The sequence below is a fragment of the Ammospiza caudacuta genome, chromosome 16 (genome assembly GCF_027887145.1).
Source record: "Ammospiza caudacuta isolate bAmmCau1 chromosome 16, bAmmCau1.pri, whole genome shotgun sequence".
NCBI lineage: Eukaryota > Metazoa > Chordata > Aves > Passeriformes > Passerellidae > Ammospiza > Ammospiza caudacuta.
The window spans coordinates 9,554,765-9,577,143 of NC_080608.1; positions in this window are offsets into that span (position 1 = coordinate 9,554,765).

A 22,379-nucleotide genomic window follows, 5' to 3' on the forward strand; every position below is an offset into this window, starting at 1 on the left:
ATAGCTTCAGGGCTTTGAAGTACATAATTGTCAAAACTTCCATCTTTTATTATTAATTTGCTCTTCCATCCACACCAATATGTGGTTGTGTTGCTAGCTGGGCTTAGTTGCACTTTTAATCTATAAGCATAACTCAGTGAAAGACTTGACCTCAGGAGATTTCGTGTTTTACAAGTGGCCTGTTCTTGAAACAAGAGGATAATAAACAAAGGAGTACTTTACTACCCTGGTTCAGCAAGGTTCCATTATTGATGGACTCCAGTACTGAGCAATAGAAGATACATTTACTTCTTTGCAATATCTTGTTCATCTACAGGTATTTAGATATTTATGTTAACCAAAAGCAAAGTAAGTCTGCAAAAGTGCCCTGTGCTTTTGCATGATCTTTTTTCTCCGTATTTGATGCTCAGTTATTCATCTACAACTCACAAACCCTTCTGCTTACCTACTTCAGTGATGACTCCATCCCAAAGCTGAATTCCTGTATTGCAACGCTCAGTTTTACAGGTTAATAGTTTGTCATTTGCCTGAACACACAGGAACTCATTGGCAATTTATCATTCTGCCTTAGTTCCTTTTGTTGAACAGGCAGGTCCTGGTAAAGATGACCTTTGCACGGGTTTAATGTTTCCCCTTCACACCTTCAAGGCTAAGGAGTTTGACTGACATCAATAATTAATTTTTGAACAAATACAGCACACCTTTTCCTATGGTTCCCCTCCAAGGTATGAGTCTTTGTGCATTGCAAAGGCATGTCATGAACAGAGGAGTCCAAAGGACACTGGTGTGGATCAAAGTCTGGGATTCATCCTGTCTCAGTGCAGTTGTTAGTGCTGTGTCTCACCTCTGCTGTGCTGTATGTCCTTCTGGGTGCCATGGACCAGATAAAAAAGAAGGTGTGTGCACAGCAAAGCTCAGTGCATTCAGGACAGGCAGGACCAGCTGCACTGAACAACTCAAATATCTGCTTGGGGCACATTAATAACCACAACAGTTCATTATGGGAGCAGGTCACTTCAATCAACTGTATATGTCGGAGAAATTCAAAAGAGAAAAGATTCTCAGATTCTGCCTGAGCAGAAAGTTCATAGGGGCAAAAGAGGACATAATATGGAAAAAATATGTGCCCCTTCCTTTGCTGATCTGGCCTGAGTGGGAGATCTTGGTTTTCACGGCCATGTGAGGACTGGAACATTGCAGCAAGTAATCTCTTTCATTTTCAGGTGATGTAGGTGAGATGTAAGCCAGCCAAATGAAAGAGAAACTGTCCTTTTTAACAGTCTGATGAGAACTAAAGACTCTCATAAGTTGATGGAGAAAAGGGGAGAGGACTCTTTAGAACAGAATATTTATCTCTCCTGTTGTAGTTGACCATTGCTCATCTCTGATTTCTTGATCCGAACTGGTCACCAGTATTGGCACAAAAAGCTTAACAGGCAGAAAATTTAACCGTGAGAGTAAACTACACAAACTTGGAAAAATCTTTGCTAAGTCCACTGTGCCAACTGTGCTGTGTATATCAGCATGTGCTGGCAACTAAGAAAAACAACAATAAGTCGTTAATATACACAGGTAATCTGTCTCATAATTTGCTTGCGGAGTATTTGTTGTTATAATTTCTGATCTTTCAAGGACGTTTATACTAGCCAGGGTACTTTTAGCCATTACTATTTTTATCATCCCCCTATTTCTTTAACTGAGACATCTTTGAACTACCTGATGGAAAATATGGGTAAACAACCCTTTTGGTGCCTTCAGCTTTCAGAGCCCTGGATCCTCAGCCATGCTGGCCATGACTCGACCTTGCAGGAGACTGATCTGGGGAGAGGGGAGGAATCTGGACAACAGGTGCTCTGTCAGAATCCCTTGCCTTTGAGGGCAGCATAACTTACAGTGCAATTTGTATTGCAACATAAATCAGGGCTGCCTCAAGCTCCACGTAATTCCTCTGGAGCAGAGTCTGCCGTTCATGTGATACGGTGGGGGCTCAGGGCTGGTGCTGCAACAGATGTTGGTGGGGAAATGAGGTGACAAGTGACACGGCCTCCATGGCACCAGCCTCCTGAGAGAAGTGACAGACACAGGCAGTTTTCTGATAGAGGCCACTCCTCAACAGCAGATGGGCAAAGGGAAGATTTGGGGAAGTGTTTTACTTACAGAAGGAGGTAAACAGATGCTTTAGTACAGCCCGTTCGGATTTCTACCTGAATTTGAGAAAATGGTAAAAATCTGAATCAAAATGGAGGAAAAGTGGGATGAGTGAGGTCTGTCTTTCTGTGGGCAAGGTGGAGAATTTGCTTTGCTTTTGAACAAATGGCAATCTGGCCTTTCTGTCACATATAGAATGGGAACACTGGTGTGTTTAGATCTGCAGGAGTGTTCCCAAATATGCAGCATGTAAAATTACAGGTTCTTCTGGGAGATGCTCAGTGAATCCTCTTGCAGGTGGGTAATTATTTCACTCTCTATGGGCAGGAAGCAGGGGAAGATTTGTAGGTGGAGAAAGCCTGGGCTGAAGAGTCTCTGGGAGGAACCAGAGCCAGGTTTCGTGAGGAGATCTGTGCATTATGTTGTTATGAGATTCCACGTAGATAAATCTGGATTGCAGCAGAGGATCCATATGACTGTGCAGTGTCTGTGGCTGCTTAGCAGTGGTGGAGAGACATCTGCTTCTAAATACTGCTTTGTATTTTCCTCTTGTCAATGAATCTGTGTGAATTCTTAGATGCTCAGCTCCTGGGGAATTCCCATCACTTTCATTCCAAGGATGAGCTGGAGCAGGTTCTCCCCACTTGTCTAACTCTGCAGGGCCCAAGTTGTGCTGCCCAGCAAAGCCAACATGAAGCCAGACAACACGGGTCACTTACAATGCCCCAGATCTCAGTGTAAGAATTGAACTATCTCCATTCTCTTGAGGATGACAATGCAGCTGTGCCACAAGCCCATGCAGATCAGGGGGCAGAAAATCCCCCTGAATTTTGCCATCATGGTGTTTTGACCTCATTCTAGGGTAACTCTTGCATATGCTCTAATGCCCAGACACCAAAAGAGCAGCAAAGATTGATATTTCACGGCCATTGGAGGACAAACTCAAACATGGGTGCAGGATGGAGGTGGGACATGGTTCTCATCTAGTCATATTCTTAAGTAATGTTCTTGTCACAAAACTCTGAAAAAATGGAAGTCACCTGGCACTAGAACAGATGTCACTGTTCTTCATCCAAACCCCACTTCTAATCCTCTTTTTTTAATGTATTTGAGACAGACTGTAACAAAAAAAAGGGGAGAGAATGAAGTCTGGGGGAATCGTAGATCTTTACTGCACATACCACAAAGAGGCAGCACAGAGGAAAGCTCTGCTGAGCTTTGAGGAGCTGCAAGGCTTGAAAGTTTGCAGGCAGGATTGCAGGCAGTTTCCCTTTTTACTGGAACTTGGAAAATTCATTAGGCCTGGAAATTGCCAAATCTACTCCGAAGGGAAGAGGGAAGAGTCATGTAAAGTTTGGAGAAAATTCAAACTGCTTTTTTTCTTTTTTCTTTTTTCTTTTTTTTTCTTTTCTTTTCTTTTCTTTTCTTTTTTTTTTTTTTTAATTTTTAATTTGCAGATTGTGAGAAATTGACCTGAGCCTCCAGCTGTAAAATTTTGTCAAACATTTATGTTGGGTGGGGTGGATCCAGCCAGGAGATACAGTGATGAAGTGTTGGGCCTGGGCAGTTTCCACTGGCAGAGATCTTCTGGAACCCAGGCTGGGTTTTAAAGCTCCCAGCAGGAGCAAAGCTGGCCACCAGTGCTCATTCTGTTCTGCTGCTCCATTGGCACCAATCCATATGTGCAGCAGCACCCCAGTTATTTATAGTGGACTTAGGTTCAAAAGTTGGTTATGACTGTGCACCAGAAAGATGCAAAGGAAACCTGGAGAGTGCCTAAGGCAGAGGTTGTGCAGAGTGTGTATCCCAAGGGTGAGGGCAGGGTAAGAGCAGGGAACAGGTTGATAATGATCTGAAAGCCAGGATTTGTTGGCCACTGATTAACAAAATGGAAGACTGAGGTAGAGTGCAAATTAGGAGGATTGCTGTGTGCTCATAACTCCTCCCCAGCTCCTGAGAGAGTGGTTTGTTCAACTGATTTTTTTTTTTTTGTTGGGCTGGGCTGGAAAGATATAAATTAGCTCAATGCACGAATATTTTCATTTAATAAAACTGCCCCCACATTTGTTTGGAGTTCCCAGGCTTCTTGGGAGAAAGAGAAAGAGATCTATTATGTTCTACAAAAACAGTGACATTTTACCCTCTGTATTTACTCTTCCAATAGAAAATCTGCAGTCAGCCAAGGTCCCTATCACAGCAGTTCTTCCACCCTGCATTCCACAGGCCCTTACAAACACCCAAACCCACTCAGAAAAGCACTTGACTTCATCCACCAGCCAGGGCTTCACCTTCCCTGCAGTCAAACAAACTACCCCAAAGTCTTACTGACGGATAAATCCTCTTCCCCTGAAGAAATTAAAAATAGATGGAGAAGAGTACAAAACCATTCAAAGATGTGATGTGTGCCCCAGGAGCTGCTGCAGCCACATTTTGGGCCATCCCCCAGGGCACTGGGAGCACACAGGTAGGGCAGGACTGCTGGGTGCCCAGCAGCTGCTGGAGCCTGGGCATGTCCTCCTTATGCCTGCTGCTTCCAAGCTGACCATTATACCAGGGCAGGGCTGGCCAAAAACACTGATAAATGCTCAACAACATCTGATAAATGCTCATTTGGAAACTCCAGTGGCATCCCTTGTGCAATGCTGCCTGGATGAAAGGTGCTGAGCTCCAGCAGTGGCATGGGGAGGGTCAAGGGAAAGCACCACCAAGGCTGGGGGACATGGGGCAGTGTGAAGCAATCCCTCCTCTCTCTTTGCTTCAGCTCCTTTGAGCCAAGGTACTCACAGAGGTTTGGGGCAGAGCCTGTCCAGAAATTAGCCCATCATTTAAAAAATATCCCCAGTTTAAACCCTACTGGTGCTCCAGAGACACAGGGGCTGGTACAGGCAGGGGTGTGCATCCTGCCCCTGTGCATTTCACAGAGCCTGAGGGGAAAGTACAAAAAACAAGGGGGCCATTTTATACCCAAACAGGAAAGGGGAATCCTGGGCCAGTCACAGAATGGTTTGGTTGGAAGGGACCCTAAAGATGTTCCTGTTATCACCCCCAGCCTTGGGCAGGGACACCTTCCACCACCAGAGCAGGTGGCTCCAAGCCCCAACATGACAGGAATGAGCTGTCCCCATCTTCTCTGGGCAGCCTGTGCAAGGGCCCTGCCATCTTCACAGGGAAGAATTCCTTCCCAAACCCCAATCTAGCCCAGCCTCTGTCAGTGTGAAGCCATTTTCCCTTTGGTGGCTGTGTAGGGAGGGCAGATTGAGACACAGGCACTGAGATGGGTGTCAGCTGTCTCAGGGGCACAGGAGAAATGTGGAGAAAGGGAATCTTTGAAAAGTCACTAAAATCTCCTCTTTCCTTTGAAAACCTCCCCATGTGGTTTGCCTGAGTACCAAGCAACTTAATTGCTGGATGCATTTAAGTAATATTAAACTCAGCTTTTTTATCCCCCATGTTCAAAGGAAAAGAGCCTGTATCGGTGCGATTCATTTTTTAAAGCCTTTTAAAAGTTCTCTTTGACAACACCTCTTTGAAGTCTAATCCAATCTGCAATATATGTCTTCCAAGTTAATCCCAATTTTTGCAGGACAACCAGTAATGTTGCATAAAAACCTTCCAAAGAACAACAGGAGTGCAAAGCACAAAATAGTGAAATCTCCTGATAAGTGGGACAATTCTGTTAAAAACCCCCAGTTACTTCAGCAGTGTGTTGGCCATGCAGGACTAGCTCTCCTGGAAACCAATTTATTTCTGTTCTGCTGGGTTTATTCTGTATTTGCCACTCAAAGTGAGATTCAGGTTTAAAATGTTAATTTTTAATAAAGCAGCAGTTTTATTTTAGAAGCTTCCAGGAACTGTTCTGGTTTGTGTTCATTGCAGAGCTTTATAGCTTTCACAGGATCTCTAGACCTTCCATATGCATTTTCTAAGTACCTTCCTTCACAATCTGTGCTGTATTATGTGTGATCCCTGAAGAGTGAAGTTAGGGAGTCCTTCTGATACAAAGCAAAGCACTAGGTTAAAAAAAAGGAGTGGAAGGACCCTTAAATTGAAAGAAATATCCATAAGTAGAAATTAAATTCTGGGTTACTCTACCAATCCTTAAATATCACAAATAAAAATCTCTTTAGGGTTGCAGACAAAGTCCTCTGGCTTCAAGTCAAAGAAGGAAAAATCAAACCTGGAAATAAGAGGTGAAGTTTTACACACAGTGTAAGTTATTAATAAAACAGTTTCTCAAGGGACATGATAGAGTCTCCATCACTTGATCTCTGTGTTGTTGTCCATTAGGATTTTCATCACAAGACCCTTTTCTCCAGCCAACCCTCCAGAACTCCAGTTCTCTGTCCCACAGGGTTAAACTTGACCACCTTCCTCATCTCCTCAGCTCCAGGCACCCTTTCTGCCCAGCCTAACAGCATGGCTAACATAATTACACACCACAGAGATGGTTTTCTAAGCCTGTGTTGGTTTTGACATTGGCGGCTTCTACAAGGGCTTTTGTGCCCTGAAGCTTCTCCTCTGTTTCCCAAGAGTGTTTGGATGAATGAATAAGCAGTTCTTCTCACAGACTCTGCCTCTCCACATCTTTTATTTGGAAAAATCCATGAAGGAGCTCTGTCGCGTGCTGCAGACCCTGGTGCAGGAGCAATTGATTTGAGTGAGGGAAGCCCCTGTTATTTGTGTGATCTCCAGGACCTTCCAAACAGCAACTCCTCCCCTGTGCCAGTGCTCATCTCCAGACTGAGCTGGGAAAGGCTTTGTGTCAGGGTTTGCCCCAGCCACTCCCAAGCACTGAATTGTGTTCCTGCTTCTTTGTCATCAGAAAAACTCCCGGGCAAAGGCAGTGCATGGTCTGGGCTGGTTTGGGTTTGGTTGTTGGCCTTTCTGTAGGGATATGTGACACTCCTGAGCAGCTTTTCTGAGCCACAACTGCTTTCCAGGACTTTCATTATGTGGCACAGGTGTTCTGCATTATAACTCATTTTTCACTCCTAGGGCTGTAAGGGGATAGGGCAGTCCTACTTATTATTGTCTTTTTTTTTTTTCTTTTTTTAATGATCTGCATTGGTGTTTGCAGCTTGCTGATGGCTCATTTGTACCGTGAATGGTATTGATATGTCTGGTAACGTGACCCAGCAGATTTACTGCACAATTGGCAACACCAGAGAACCCTGAGACACCAGCCAAAACTCAGAATAGATTAGGTAGATTGCTATTGCAGATAAAATATACATCTACAGTGTCCTTCTCAGGGTTCTTTTGGATGCTGCTAAATGTGTTTGGCTATGGAACATAAATCTGATGCCATCTGCATTTATTTACCTTGCAGAGTGTACATGATGTTGGTGTGTCATCTGTGCATGCACATGTGCCCGTGTTCTCCTCTATATGAGTTTAAAGACATGTATTATTATGTATCTACCACATATTTTTCAGTTCAAGAGCCTCTCACATGTCATTCCATCTGTTCTCTTTTACTGATGGAAAAGACATGTTTAGTGCTAAGTTATTTTTCCCTTATTCTCTTTCCTGAAGATGTGCTGTTGGTCTGAAAATGAAAACATAATATAAATGTTTACACAACAAGACACGAAGGTAGCACAGACTTTGCAAATAGAAAACAGTGATGTGTGGAGCTGATAAAAGCTTAGGCAAGATTTTTGTGAAAAAACAGTGATGGAAACAGAATTTTCATTAGGAGCAATTTGTTGGCAGGAACTAATACATAAAATTTGCACTTTTCAGGAGATTTACTTTTGTGCCCAGGTTTTCCCTTTTCCAGAGAAAATGTGATGTTTTTAGCAGAAGAAAAGCACTGTCCATGTATTTCTTTTAGTTGGAATAACAATTTTCCACAGAAACCGCCCCCCCCCCCCCCCAGTTTTTATTTTATTTTGTTTTTAATGAGGTTTAGCTGTCTGGTTTCCTGGCTTCAGTCAGAAATTTCAGAACTGGCTTAAATGAATATCTGTCTAGATGAACAAATCTGAGTTAGATTTAGGTCATATGTTAAACACTCATGTTCCAAATCTTTGCCTTGTGGCCTGTATGACTTCATAATGTTTCACCAGCATTATCTGACCCCCTTTTCAGACTGATAAGCAGCTCATTAGATCATGCTGCCATCTTCAGAATGGACTGACCCTTTTTTCTGGTAAAAAAACTGCTCAACCACATTTGTGATAAGAGGAGAACTCAATAACTGATTATGGAAGCACTAAATTTGTGGGGAAGGACACAGCCCCATAACATGGCACATCTATTATAGGATTTTAGCTGAGAAAACCAATATTTGCATCCTGGAAGAGATTTGTCCAAGTCCATACCTCAGGGTGACTCGTGCAAACCCAGCAGTTTTTGGGGTTTTTTGGGCAGCCAGGGGCTGTTACAGATCTGAAGAGACTAAATGCATTTATGTTGGACAAATTGAAGTTCAAAAAAAAAGGATTAAAATGTCCACATCCCCTGTAGTAAATACCTGTGCATTGTCACTCTCTCCTCTAAACTTTACCTCCCATGGAAGTTTTCCCAAAACACCTTTGGTTATGGGTTCCTTTTTCCTGGCTGCAGAAGACCTGGCCTTGAGCAAAAAGCAGTGGAAGAATTTTGGCAAAAATAATTCCTCTGTCTTTACCAGTCTTATATCTCCAAGAACACAACCCCTGAATAAAAGGGAGAGCCACTTATTCTTTTAATTTTAAACTGAAAACTGAGATTCTGCTTCACAGTTCTACGTCTCCTCTGCCTACAAAAAAGATAGAAAGTCCAGTTGTTTTGCAGACCTACAAAATTCACCCCGAGCTGTTCTGAAAATAAACAGCATCAAAACTAGATGGTTTTGCTGAAATACAACCCTGTAGTAATAAAACAAATGACTAACACTTTCTATTGGTCTACATAGCATAGAACACGAAACATACATGTAAGCAAGTCAAGATGGATGAGTCATCTTGACTTAATAAAATGTACAAATACTTGCTAAATATTTGAGAAGTCACATGCCAGGAGCCTTCATCACTTGTTTTGTTAGACTCCTGCTTTGCCAAGTCAAAACAGTCAGAAATCATAAAAAATAATCCACACAATCTGTCTGAAAACACAGTTTTCTCGCATTACTTTTCTTGCTTTACAGCAACGAGTCCCTCATTCTGCCATCAAAATTTTGCAATAGAGAGCATGACTTCCTCTTCATAAGGTAAGCAAATGTTTTGCATTTATCAAGTTCCCAGAGTCTAAATGGAGCAGACCTCACATGTTTATGTTTCTTTACTGGAAATGAGCCACGGGAAGTTGCAGTTAAAAGACTGCTGTGTCTTACGGTTCAAGGGACACAATGGGCTTCAATGACTTAAACATTGCTGAACATCCAAAGTCCTTTTTGCCTTAAATATGAATTATAAGTGCTCAGAACCTCTGCAAACAGGGCTGGAAAACAGAAAACTACATTTATTGATGAGGCCCACTGCTGGTTCTGATTGATTCACAATCTTGTTTTCCTATTAATAAATTAATAATTGCCCTCACCTCTGCACCACCAATCTAAACCACATCCAACCTCGATGTTCAACATCTGGGTTTCTCTGGACACATTTTCCCTCTTCTCTTGGAAATTTTGCCCGAGTTCAACTTGGTGATTTTTATTTTTAAATTTAGGAGGGGATATCCAGATGTTTAGTAATCCATCTGGTTTATTGTGCCAGTTAGGCTGCTGACCACCCTGAAACTTCAGCTCTGTCCATTGTCTGTGAGCAGATCAAAGCAAACCCAAATGTGATTTGGGGATGGTCAGACCTTTGGCTCAGGAGCTGCACCAGTGATAAACATGATGTGTTCAAGACATGGTGGGCTTGCTGTGCCAATGCATGCACACCAGGACTGAGGCTTCCCAGAAATGTCAGGCTCATTAAACATGCCAAAAAAGTGAAAACCTCAATTGGTTTCTGGAAAGAAATATTGCCAGGTGACCCAGCAGTGCATGGAAAGTCCACACAGGTGACAAGAAAAGCTTGTCACTTTGAACAAAAGCAGGGGATACAGCTGGACAGGTGGAAGAACAGAAGGTTCTGTGCTAATTTCCCTCCAAGTTACCTGTGCGGGTTGAGCCTGTTACTCACTAAGCAGAAATGTAATAATCAGCAGTGAAACTGGCTGGTCTTCCCTTGCAACTCTGCTCCATAAATCAGAGCTCAGGTGTGGCCCTTTAGCAACAGAGATAAATAAGTGATTGAATGTCAGTGGAACAAAACAAGCAATGGAAAGGGCTAAATGTTACACACTGAGTTGCTGGTGTATTAAATTAGCTTAATTGACCATAGATGGCTAAAATTTCTCTCATTACCTTCCCATTGTGTTTCACTTGCCATCGAAGGGCTTAGTGCAGCTTTAGGTCTCTGCTGTGCACATGTTCAGTGGCTGGGAGGAGTTGGTGCTCTGCTGAGCCAGAGTTCTGCAGTTATAAACAGGAAGAAATATAATTTGGCTTTTAATGTAAAATTTGTGTCCCACAGCCTTCCTCCCATCAGAATTCATCATTTGTCTCTGACAGAGAGGAGGAACCGCAGCATTTCTGGGAAAAGGAGAGAAGTTGCTCCTTTTTGGACGTGGCCTCTCTCCAGCTTTGCTCCAGCTCAGCCTTTGTGCCCTGAGACAGCAGGAGACTGAACTCCAGTTGTAACTACAGAAGTCAAATTTCCAGCTGACTGATCAGCTTTCCCCCAAATGTACCCAGCAGGAACCTGTGAAGCACCTTTGATCCCACAGACTGTCATTTGTCACACATGGCATTCCCTTCTTCACTGCTGCCTGCAGGCAAAGGTGGCACATGCTCCATAGACAACCTTGGGCTAAAAAAAAATTTATGGACCTAAAAGACTTTGGAGAAGTTTGTCTGAGCAGTGTACAGGGCAGTACTGGGGCCCTGGTGAGAAATAAAACCAAACACTCATTCGCAGAGGGCAAATAAATAATTTTTCCCATTCTATCTACTTTTTGCTGGAGCCTTGCTGTGCTCAACACCTTCTCTTCCTTTGCTTTGGGTCCTAAAAGGGACCACTAATTGTGGATTCAAACAGATTCCCCATATTCTGCTCTTCATGGTGCACACAAAAGGAAAATTACAAAGTCAAGCAACCTGTAAATATAAGAAGATGCATTGACCAAGTGACATTTTTTTCAGTATAGAACATCAAAATGACTTTTTCCTGTGGAGCCATAGGGTTACCATGACTGCTTCGATCTGCTCTGTCTCTTTGAAGGTTTTTTTTCAAACACATTTTTTTTAAGCAGTCAATGACTGTGATAAACAGAGCCCTTCATTATTTACATTTTGGTGTGTATTAGGCTCTGGAGGAAGAACTATACATTTGTGGGCCTTTAAAATATTTCCACTCAAATTAAGAGTAGTAGGGATTCAAAGAGGACAGCCCTTTCCAGACAGTCTTTGTCCATTGCATACCCCTAGTCCCTGGGCCCTGAACCTTTCAGCACATGTGGAGTCTTCAGTGCACAAAACATTAATGACATTTAATTTTAATTAACACAGATCTTGTGGAGGATGGGAAAGGAGCATCATTAAAACACCACTGTACTGGTAATATCTGTGGTGGCAACACTGGTTAATTTCTTCTTCTTCTTCTTCTTCTTCTTCTTCTTCTTCTTCTTCTTCTTCTTCTTCTTCTTCTTCTTCTTCTTCTTCTTCTTCTTCTTCTTCTTCTTCTTCTTCTTCTTCTTCTTCTTCTTCTTCTTCTTCTTCTTTTCTTTCTCCTTCTCCTTCTCCTTCTCCTTCTCCTTCTTCTCAGTGTATATTCCTAAAGTATCTACAAGATGAACAGATTTAATGAATTGTACAAAAACCTCATCTAAGAATGAACAGGGATTTTAGCAATAAGCGTGGAACAAAAGGACAAATTTTGTAGAAGATCTAGCAGCCACCTGGGATCAGCTGGAACATTCACAGGGCACTTTTGGACCAGAAGGACATGCTGATGCATTGCCTCTGCCTTAACGAAAATTTGTATCTCTCAGGAATATGGTACTACTTGTGTGAAGAAGTGAAAAAAACTGCAATGTTTTGGCCTCTTGGAGAAAAAAAGAAAATCTGTTCTTACTTCAGTCCCTGTTTTTCAGCAGTTAGGGACACCAATTCTACAAACCCTTTCAGTTATGTTTAAAAAGCTTATGTGGAGAATATGCAGACAGTTATTAGCTCATTTGTCTGTTGCAACAGAAGATTAGGAAGGGTTTGATCTTCTCCCAGGGAAGGACATTGTCTCTACTCATAAAACCTTTCCTTTGAGCACGCAGGGGTTCCTCACGTGGGCCGGGGCTGCTCCCCCACTCCTGCCCTGCCAAACCCTTTTCCATGGGGATTTTCCTATACAGCATCCAGGGACCCTGTCCCTGTGCATGCCCTGGAGGCTGAGCTGAGGGTCACAAGCCCCAGGGATCCCCTGGGACCCCGGAGCTCTGGAGGAAGCCTGGACAGACCCTTTTCCTCCAGATCCTCCCCAGCTCCAGGGCTGCTGCTGCTCCCTGGGGCACCTGGGGCTCTCCCTTCCCACTCCAGGATGGAGGGACAGCACAGCCCCACATGTGGCGTGGTGCAAAAATGGACACATCTCCTGGGAATCCCTTCTGGGAAGTTTTCAGGAGTACAAAGAAGCTAAAGGATAAAACCCCGCAGCAAAACAAACTCAACACAGGGGTTTATAAACTGATTTTGGAATTCTTCCCTGTTTGTTGGCTGTTTTCAAGGAAATCACTCAACAATATATATTAATAACTTCACTCTATTATGTTTTTAACTACTGATATGCAGCGGCCCAAACATGGACGGTAAGATTGATACAATTAGTTATTTATTAGTGCTGAAATTTTAATGAATAAAAATTCCATTCTCTCTTTCCATTACTAGAATACTTAAATGGAATGGCATTTTTCCTTTTTGGTAGTATCTGCCTTGGTGTCTCCTTCACTTCATAAACAGGGACACATCAAAGATTTTACACTACTGTAAAAAACTCTGAAATATAATTCAGTGCTCCTATATGGCTGTTTTCCTAGGATTTTCAGAATATGGAACTTATTTTCATTTCTGAGTATCTTAAAGGTCTTAGCACCCCTTCCTTTTTAGTAATCTTCTTTGTGTTTGCTGTGCACTATGGTCCTCCTAATAAAAGAAAATATTCAGGCTCCCATTTTACAAGCTTTTAAAAGAACACCAGACTCCAGTGACTTGGTAAACCTCCTTTTTTTACCCAAAGCTTGAAAAAAAAGGAGTAGATAACTTGGGAATGTGTGGCATTCTTATTTGCCTTGAAAGCCTTTGATTTGACAGTATTTGCAACCACATTTTGTATGCAGTGCTTCAAGACAAGCAGTAACTGGGTCTGCTTATCTGGGGCTCTGCAGCTCCTTGGTGGGAATGGCTCTCCTAAAATAAAACCCAAGCAAAATGTACCTTTGCTCCTATTCTTTAATTGCACACAGAAAGTAAAGGAATTCTAGCAGTTTTTATGTAAATGGAGTGGGAAGGATGGTATATTTTAAACTCATTTTTAATATCTTTATTTGGTGTCTTTGTGAGTGAGATCTTTCATTGGACCTGAAGGGAGAATGTTTTGTTGCAATAACAATATCACCCATAATATCAGAGTTTCAGGTTTTTTCTTCAAATTCATTTGAGTCTATTCTACTTACAGTCTTTAAAATGACCCCAGAGAATTCTGAATCTGGTCCTAAAATGCTTCAAATTAACTGCAAATTCAATATCAAGAAAAGAGAGACACCGCAGGCTAGCCAAAAATTCTAGAAAATCTAGTGACTACATGACATTGAAAGCACATTTTCCATTTTCAAAAATCTGTTTAGGTAATTTATAAAACCTCTCCATTATTTTGTCCCTTGAGTGTTTGATTTGTACAAATGAAAACAAGTAATTTCTAAACATGGGAGTTGCTGATTATTTTCACAGAGTAAATTCCTCCAGCCCTACATTTCTTAAGTCAGTAAAAATGAAAAAACTGCCATTAGCTGATTATATTTACCTTATTTATTCTGCATGTAGAAACCAAATAAGATTAATTTTAATAGCAAAAAATAAGAAGAGGTTTTGAGCTGAGAAAATGTGTTTTCTCATTTGTGTATTTCTGCATCAGCAGAAATAACAGACAGAGAAACAGCTGAAATACCAGTGGTGGATCATAAGCCTCTTGTCATGTTAGTCTGTGCAGCTGAAGTGTATGATAGCAGCTTGTTAGGCTGTAGGTTTTTATTGAAATCCTATTGAGTAAAACATAATTCATGCTGCTGCTCGCCCTTAAAACAGGAAATAATATACCCATTTAACTTAATCACAATTTATATTACATGTGCATATTTCTAAACAAGTGCTGTAGATGGAGAGTTTGGTAGCAATAATATTTATGAATTACACTTTTAGTTAGCAAAGGAAAATGTGTGACCTCTTACATTTTGTTTGACATTTGAATTTGGTATCCCGTATATGTGACATGGGTGATGGATGCTTATTAACACAGTGTATAAACAGGAAATGCTTCTAAGCTGACCATTTATTAGTGCAGAATAGTGCAGTGTTCAATCTGAAATTTCAATTTTAGCTGCAGTATTCTTCTCTGATGACTGCAGAGCTGAAATAAAGGTGGGTTTCTTTTTTGTTTTGTTTTGTTTTGTTTTGTTTTGTTTTGTTTTGTTTTGTTTTCCCTCTACAGAAGGGACAGATTTAACAGTGTAAATTTTGTATCCCAATCAATCTTCCCCATGCAACTTGAGTGGTTTATGAACACAAAGACTTTTCTTTGAAGTGTAAAAAACAGAGACATAAAAACCTACAAGTGAAAGGATTTTGTAGAATTCTGTGTGAATTTTCCTGATTAAATAAATAAATAGATGCACCCCCATTCCTCTCTGTGTCCTGATGTATGCTCTGAGCCATTTCCCCTTAACATAATTTCTGCAGACAGGCAGGGGAGCACCATTCCCTCCTCAGGAATCTGACAGCTGATCCACTTTGGATCTGTCCTCCAGGACTGGAGACATCGCGATTTTTCACTCACACTTAATTGCTCTTCCTAAAGAACCCACCCTTAAATTGCTGACAAATATCTGAAAAGCTTTGTCAGTGAAAGTTTCAGCACTTCATCTTATCAAAGCAGAAGGGAAAAACTCCACGTATTTAGAAGGTTTCTCCCAGCAGAGAACAAGGATTCAGTTTTTTCCTAAAACAAAGCCCGTCCTCTCCACTTTTCCTGGTGATTTACTGGAGGAAATATATAGAAAAATACAGAGACTATTTCCCTTTCTATATCCCATTTAAAATGAGCCCTCAGGAGAGAGAACGTGTATCTAGTTTTCCTAAGCACACCCTTAATATTCCAAAGCATTTGGATAAAATTTATTTGTTTAACAAAAGAACTATGATGACATAGTGAAGTGACTCAAAGGGAAGATTTTATTTTAAATATCTCTGTCCAAAGAATTCTCCTGTATTGTACAGTGTAGGTCTAGGAAATTCTTGTCCATGTAAAAAATCAGTAGAGAACTTCCAGCTAGCCATTAAAAGTAGCAGTTCTGAGACCGTCCCAACCATTACAGCTAATGTTAAATACCTTTACTGAATACACAGCTTTCCACAGGGCAGGACCCAATCACAGGAAGGTTAGCAACCTGGAAATTGAAACTGGCAGATCTTTAATCTAACATTCTGCTTTTCAGTGGAAAAAAGTAACGTCTTTATAGATGAGAGTCAAAGGTTAAATTTAGTTTGTATCAAATTACAAAAATATGCTTTTGGTGAGGTTAGATTCTCATGCTCAGAGCAATTCAAACTGTAATGAAAGCAAACATTGAAAGAGATAATCCCATTAAAGATGAACTATTCACTTTAACCTCAAATATTTGGTAACTAAAATAAAACCATCCTAGTAGGAGGATGAAGTTCAGCTCTTAAGGGAAACTGGAACTCAATATTATACCTCAGAGTGCACAAGGAAAAAAGAAAAAAAAAAAAACAACAACCAGCTCTCCTGTTTCTAAAATAAAATATTATTTGAGGGGAACAAATTAATTCATGTTCTTCTCTTGAGGTCTACACAAAACAGTGGTGACCTTTCTGGCAGTGTGTGCTTGTACAGCGCAGGGTAAACTCTGCTTTTCTGCAGGCAGAGGAGCAACCCTGGGCTGTGGTGGGCAGGGAGAGCAGGGCTGGTGTCTGCTCTGGGAAGGGGCTCAGAGCACCAGAAGGTACCCAGGGCACAGCTCTGTGCCTGCTCCTCCTCCTCTGTGCCTGCTCCTCCTGCAGGGCTGGTGTCTGCTCTGGGAAGGGGCTCAGAGCACCAGGAGCATCCACGGCACAGCTCTGTCCCTGCTCCTCCTCCCATGGCATCACCCCAGTGTGCAGCTGCTTTCTGAGAGGGAACTATGATGAAAACATCGAGTTTCAGCTCAGAATAACATCTGAACAAGCATGATTTCAGCCCCCCAGTCTGTCCCCTGAGCCACCCCAGCCTGGCACAGGAGGGATCCCAGTGGGACCCCTAACCTGGGGCTTGGCCTGGGTACTCAGTGTGCTTTGGAGGTCCTGGTGGTTTCGCATTATCCACTTCTCTGAACAAAAAGGGGAGCAAGAAATATTTGTAAAGCTCCATTGCTAAAGAATTGAGCTCTTTAATATAATGTGACAAAGCTTTGACTTTCAAGAAATACCAAAAAACATCTTTAATCCATGAACTTCTGATACCCCATTGAAAACTCACCCATAAAAGCAGCCACAGCCAGAGTCTTTCTTCATTCCCCAGAGGCCTGGATGATGATTTAAAGAATTTGGGAAGAGTCTCATATTCTTTCTTTTTTTACAACTTTAAATAGACTGGAAAGATTTTTTTTTTTAAAGGTTAAGAAAAAATATCATAGACTGATATTTCTTTTTTATGCCAAGTTTCAGCCTGGAGAAAATTTTATGGCTGAGTTCTAATCCAGTGCAACCCCTGGTTTATAACAGAAATGCTGACACAATGATAACTGCAGCGTTACAAATGCTGGTGCTATGATATTTATTGCTCCCCAGTGCCAGCTGGGGTTAATCCTTATTAAATGCATTCATTTTCTGGCCTGGTGGAGAACAGATCACTCAGTGATCAGGCAGGGTTTGGGTCCCTGGTAGTGTTAATGGGAGATATCACAGAAGACACAGAAAGTGAGGAGTCTTTGAGGGGGCTACTGAAGGTGTTTTTGGGGATTAAGTGGCCTTCTCTGGGGGCTTGAGCTCAAATTCAGAGTGTCTGTGCTGAGCAGTGTCTTTGGAACAGCACACTCTGAGAACTTTGTTCTTTTCAGCATCAAGGGAGGGGATGAAAGGAAATGTGACATGGTTATGTGTCTGCACAGCCAGCAGTGGAACAGATCTCACTGATTAAAAATTATCAATCTCCCAGGTGGGATATTCAGGTGTGAACCCAAATATCCCAAATGTGTGAACCCAAATATCCCAAATCCTTTGCCATTGAAGTGTCCTGTTTAATGGTGTTGGCAGAGTGGAGGAGTGACAAGATCCCTGTTCAATACACACCAACTTATTCTTTCAATACTACCCAAAGAAGTGAAAAATACAGCTTAATTTCATTCACAAGTTTTTCACATCCCATCCTCACACACATTTATATTTTAGCAACAAAGGAACTGAAATTCTCACCATAAAGCTCTGTGGGACTGTGGGTAAATTTTTCCCAGAGATTCACACACCAGCATGGTGCTTGCTATATTTATATGGCAAACTGGACAAACATGAGGGAAAGTTTCAGGTTTATTTTAGAAAAGACAAGGATACAGTGGGCATTTTTGCATTTTGCTCTAACTCTGGGTTCTGCAGAATGAGCTCAGCTCACCTGCCAAGCTCTCAGCCTGCAGACCTAAACCAAAGGGAGCTGCTTGCTATGAAAAACAATCTCAGGACCAAAGGAGTGAGCATGTGTGCAAAGTTCACCATGAGTTCAGTGAATGATCATATTTTCCCCACAATAATAAATACTTCTATAATTTATAAATGCCTCGAAAGGCTGAGATATGTGGGGGATGCAGAATCAAAGTGGCTTGACAGGAGAGAGACAAAGGAATGAGCCAGAGAGTGAACTGACTACTAAAATTCCTCGTCTCTGATTTGTTTCTTTTAGAACTTGTCCCCAGAGAAAAGGCTGCACTTTCTAGAGAGGCTTAAAAAATCAAAAGAAATCCTCTGGGCTTGTGAACAGCCAAGAAGAATTTTAAAAACCTTCAATTTGAACGCAGGGCCAAAGAATAATACTCAAGATTTTCTGCTCTCTATTTGATAATCATTTTTTAAAATATGAGCAATGAGATGGGGAGAAAAGTCAGGCTTTTAATAAAAAGATTAAAATAAGAGATATGTTTTCTTCATTTCAAGGCAATGTTCTGCCTTGTTTCATGCAAGCTTTCTAGTGAAAGAAAACCAAAGTAATTTTCATCAGAACTACTTAAAAGAAAGACAAAGAATGTTCAAGGGAAGAGAAAGCCATGTTTTCAGTATTAGGAAAAACATGAATGTTTTTATTAAAAAGTCATTTTGAAAGAAATGGGGCTCATGCACTTTCCCTTGATATTCAGAGAAGCTGGAAATCCAAATAAAAATAGCTTTATTTTAGTTTAAAATTTCCACAGGGCAAAATGCAATGTCATGACCTTGTCTAGCAGATGAAAAGTAGAAAAATGTTCATGTGAAGAAAACAGCCAATGGAGCATTCAGGAAGGTGCCTTTAGGAGGCAAAAAAAATACTAATTTTCATTTACCTTCTGTTGGGTACAAAGGTTTTGTATACTCCAGAGAAGTCCAGGAAGTTGGACAGACCAAGCAAAGAGCTGAGTGTCCCCAAAGCCATGGGATTTTTCATGGGACTGGGAGAGGTGAGTGCCTGGCAGAGCCAGTTATGGGATCCATGCATGGGATGGAGCTGTGGAAGGGCAGGCAGGGCCAGCCAGACCTTGCTGCCTCACCCCAGAGCTGTCCACAGCCCCAGCCAGAGGAAAAAAGGCTTTGGGAGAGATGGGCACAGTGCACTTGACAAAACTGCTGGCACAGAGAGATTATTCACAGGGGAAAAGCACAATAACTCAACCCTAACCATAACCCCCAACCCTGGGTTAGGCAGGAGGAACCAAGCAGAGGGACATAGCTCCAGAAATGGAACAGAACCAGAAATGGAACAGAACCTGGTTTTAGTGTGCCACATCCATCCCCTGCCCTGCAGCACCGCAAGATGACATGCAGCAACAATTAATTAACGTGTTGAGCTTTATGAGTATTGCTGGGGTTGTGGCTGGGTTCAGACCAGCCATGGCACCAGGAGCTTGTGAGGGCACAACTTCTCAAATGTAATTAATGCAGAGAATCTAGGACTGTGTGAATATAGAAAAGTTGGGGAATAATTTAACACGTAGTCAAAGAGTTGTGGACTACAAGGAAACTATTTGATTAAAATACTAATCTCCCTTGCCTCAAATACACAGGTCCTTGAAATTGCTCCAAGTCCCATCCAACCTGGCCTTGAACATTTGGGCATCCACAGCTTCTCTGGGCAACCTGTGCCACTGTCTCACCACCTCACAAAGAAGAATATCTTCCTAATATCCAATCTAATCTGCCCTCTGTCAGTTTAAAGCCATTCCCCACTGTCCCTTAAGGGAGATATCTGTTCTGATTCTCTTTCCATCAGGTGAAAGTCAGAGATAGAATCTCAGTGCTCTGCAAACTAGAGCAAAGAACTGCTATTTTTAAACCAAAGGGCCAGTGTGGCAGCAAGATAACATAATCTTCCCTGGATGTCCCAGTACATTTTCTGTGCTGTACAAACACATCTTTCTGCTTTGATTGCACCTCAGTGTAATCATGCTTGCTTTCAGTGGAAATGTTGTGAGGCAAATAAAAGCTGTTTAAACATTTTGGTGCACAAAGAGAAAATCTTTTCAGACCTCAAACTACATATTTATTAAAATAAGATTTTGTTTAGACTTGCCTAAATATTGGTTGTACATTTGGAAGTGGGGTTCATCTAAGGCATAAATCTATCTGAATAAAAATCAGAGCAAAATGCTTTATATTTACTTATATTGGAAGTGTAGAAGATTGCCTTCCTGAATGATAAATACAACTCTTACTGTCATAGGGAAATACTGTCACAATCAGGCAATGCAACACTCTGGAATGTGCTGCAAGTCCTTTTGTCTTTTTTGCTACATAGAAAATGAAAAATAAGGAACTACTATTGAAACATCCATATGTGTGAGGCCATTAGTGGGAATTTATAATTCATACAATCTCCCAGAATGTGACAGGATTTCCAAGTACTGAGCTGGCAGACACTGAGAGATGCTGTAAATTAACCCACACGTGAACAGGCCGACTCTGTCCTTTCTCTTCCTTGCCTCATTTCAGCTGAATTGTCAAGACAGGATTTCTCCCTGGATCCTGGTACATTACATACACCTGTCAAGCAGAAGCTTCAAGTCAGCCCTGGGGAGCATCTTTAAAAGACAGTCCTGCAATACCAATGAATTCTCCATCCACTCGCAGTCTGCTTTTTTAATAGGATCATTGATTTAAGAGCACACTGACCAAACCACTGCCATTCTCATGCACACACTCAGGGTAAGGAATGATAACACCTGGGGCTGGACCTGCACCTGCTCTTGCACACCAGCAAATGAGGGCAGGTCTCAGCAGCAAAGGGAAGTGCCTGTGTCAGGATGGAGGCAAGGAGAAGGTTTTCCAGAGAAGCTGTGGCTGCCTCGCCCCTGGAAGGGTTCAAGGCCAGGTTGGATGTGGCTTGGAGCAGCCTGGGACAGTGGAAGTGCCCCTAGCCATGGCAGGGGTTGGGATGAGATGAGCATTGAGGTCTGTTCCTGCACAGACCATTCTGTGATTGCAGGGCAAGGTCCCCTGGCCAGGCAGTGGCTGCTGTGTTTGCAGGGTGCAGAGGGGGATGCTCTGCAGGAAATCTGGCTTTCAGTGGAATACAGCTCCAACCAAGATCTGACAGTGACTCTCCTGGGTGTTGCTGATTTCTCCTGGCCAGCATTACAGCATCCTGGCCCCAGTGCTTGGCCAAGAGCTTGGCACAGACAGAGCTGCTCCCTGCCATGAACAGCCTGCAGGTCATGCCAAGCAACTGCTCCCCTGACTTCTTTATCCCAAGCACTCATGCCAGAAGGTTGAGTGCTCAGCTGGCTCCAGGGGACACCCTCTCCACTCCTGCAGAGCTGGGGAGCCACTGGTCTGCACATGCACCTCCCTAAATCCTGGCTGCCTGCTCAGGAATGTAGATACCAGCTCGGCCCTGGCTCATAAAGCAGATGAAGTGTTGCCTTGCATTTCAGAAAGAATGCCTCAACACCAGCAGGACTTTGCTGGCTGCTTTTATGCAAAACCTCCTGTTTGTTTTGCAAAAGAGGGGAGGATTCAGCTGAATTTAAACTGGGCTAAAGTATGTCACTGACTTTTTTTCTGTTTTATTGTATTTTTTCAGTGTATGCTGGCTCCTAAATTTATGAACTATTTTTAAAGGACTCCTTACATAAGCATATTTAGATGGTTTAAATTTGCTCTTAATAAGTGGAAAGATTTACTAAAACAGGCCTGATGTGATGACTTGGGAGGGATTATTCACCACTGATGCCAATATATTCCAGACAGCCTGAAGAATTAGGCACTCTGGGTGTTGAAAGCAATCTGAGCATCACCACAAACTTGTGCTAATGGAGCTCTGGTCTGCAAGGGGCAGGAGTGTCAGGAATGCAGGGAAAACCAAGGGACTGCATGGAGGGCAGAGTCAGGTAAGAACAAACTTTACATTTTTATGGGAACTTTTCAAATGATGATGTAGCCAAGCTCTGCAAAGAAATCTGTCTGATGAAGATGTGAGGCTCTGATAAATGATGGGCTACAACTGCATTCCTACCAAGTGCTGCTGTCACTCACCGAGCAAATTTATTGTATTTTACTCTAAAGTGCATTGGATTCCGAGGTTAGGAATTTTCCTCTGGCCCTCTTATCCTGCTTGTGGTTTCACTTTTCTTTAAGGAAACAGATTTAACCACTTATAAACAGAATTTACTAACAGTTTTTCACGACAGTCTCTCAGATGGGAAAGGATTCCCAGGGAACTGCAGACACTTCCACAGGATCAGTTCATGCAGGTAGCACTGGC